This window comes from Tachysurus vachellii, chromosome 8 (genome assembly GCF_030014155.1).
Source record: "Tachysurus vachellii isolate PV-2020 chromosome 8, HZAU_Pvac_v1, whole genome shotgun sequence".
In the NCBI taxonomy this organism is placed as follows: domain Eukaryota; kingdom Metazoa; phylum Chordata; class Actinopteri; order Siluriformes; family Bagridae; genus Tachysurus; species Tachysurus vachellii.
In genome coordinates, this window is record NC_083467.1 from 18,483,260 (window position 1) to 18,485,431 (window position 2,172).

The window sequence follows — 2,172 nt, forward strand, 5'->3', positions numbered from 1 at the left end:
AAGTGTAAGTTTAAACCCTTAGTCAGCTAAAAATCAGCAGGCCAGATTGGCATCTACCACAGATAGCCTTCGATGTGATGCCCTACAGGATCCATAGTTCATTGCTGCACTAGCCCAAGCTCTTCCCCCTCACTGGAGCCTCAGCATGGAAAAAAATGCAGAGATGCCAGCAGTGATAGAAAGCAGCACTGTAGCTAATTAGTGAAAAAAAAAAAAACTTGGGATTGAAGTAGGTTGTGGAAGTGAAGGCAGGTTAGATGATTGTACATGCTTGGGTGGGTTCCATGCAAAGTGAGGCCTCGGCTCTGATTTCAGCATGGACCAAAGTGCTGATCCTTACCTCATGGGATTCTCGCATACCGAGACAGTGAGACGGCCCAGTACCTTCTGGGCTTTACTGAGCCTGGACACTCTCCAGAACCACAGAACTGCTCAAATGCACTCTCTCTCTCTCTCTCTCTCTCTCTCTCTTTCTCTCTCTCTTACACACACACACACACACACACACACACACACACACACACACACACACACACACACACACACTCACTCACACACTATAAAGAGGTGGGTCTGATATCATGCTGTGAATAAATGTGAAGACTGTAAATAATCATTTCCATTAAACTGTGGATGAAGACAGAAATGTGTATGGGAATAAGTTTAAATATACGCTGAGTATCTGTTGTGTGTAAGAGCATACTTTGCAGTTTCAGGGTTTCTGTATTAATATGCAGAGAGGCCCACCTTCCATCTGCATTGCTTTCCTGATGATGCTCCAGTGTGAGACAGAGAGAAAGAGAGAAAAGAGACTGAGCATGTTTGTGTGTGTGTGTACGTGCGTGCGTGCGTGCGTGCGTGTGTGTGGTGTGTGTGTGCATGTGCGTGTGTGGTGTGTGTGTGTGTGTGTGTTCCTCAGGGACTGTTCCCATTTATGTTTCACAGATTGTTTCCTTTTTACTTTCTGTACCAAGGCAGGTTGAATAAATTGCATCTGCCCTGTTCACTTATGACTGAAATGTTTTGCAAGTGAAAGAGAACAATCCAGGATGTGAATATCAACACCGCTCCCACACTAAGTAGATACATTTTTAAGATTTCTGCTTTTACATTAAAGTATCTCATGTTTATTTTTTTCTGAGTTGTGAATTTAGCCTCAGAATCATTTATTCAGTTCAATTTGTAAGTTCTCATAGTCCTGAAGATGGAAGCTGGTGTTTTTGTATATGAAGATTGACAAGCAGAAAGAGCTTGGGGACTTTTATTATTGTACAAAATACAAGTCATTTGTACAAGTCAATGGTTTTGGTGTATCTTTCTTAATTTCCTTAGAATGTTTTTTTTGTTCCCATCCAAGGTTGGTCACTCAATGTCAAATGTTAAACCACACACTGCAACAGTTACATAAAAATCTTTCACTACTTCCTGATTTTCAAATTTTCTTTGAAAAAAAAAAAAGAATACTGCCAAATCTTTTACAGTCTGGTTTTGTGAATCTGTATTATACTTGTCATATATATATTTCAGAATAAATAGGCTGTATTTAAACATTAACCCCTAATGCTTGTACTAAATTATTTTTATATATCCATTTTCAGTAACCTCTTTCACCTGATCAGGGTTATGGAGAATACAGAGTCTCTGAAGGAATTCTGGGTGTGTGGTGGGATGCCAGTCCATTACAACACACCATACACATGTGTATTTACACCTACACTAATTTAAACTAGCTAATTCACCCAGAACATTGGGGGGGGGAAGAAACCCCACAGAAACCCCACAGAAACCCACAGAAACCCATCCTGACACACAGACAGTAAGAGGGATGGAAAAATAACGTTTTTTTAGCAATTACTTTAACTCAATTAAATTTTTTAGCACAATTTATTTGAACAAGTGCCACAAAAGCAGCTTTATAGAAATATATAAAATCTGTATAGAAATTTATAAACATATAATTTTATCCCTAATGACCAAGCCAAAGGCAATAATGGAATGGAAAATCTTCCTGAGATGATTTTAGGAAGAATCCTTGTGAGAAAACAGACTCAAAAGAGAACCCCTCCTCATGAGTGACACCGGATAAGTGTGGTTATTAAAAAAAATCCAGATTCCAGCAGCAGTATTACTTTGTTACAATAGGGCTGCTATATTCACTATTTTAGACATAAA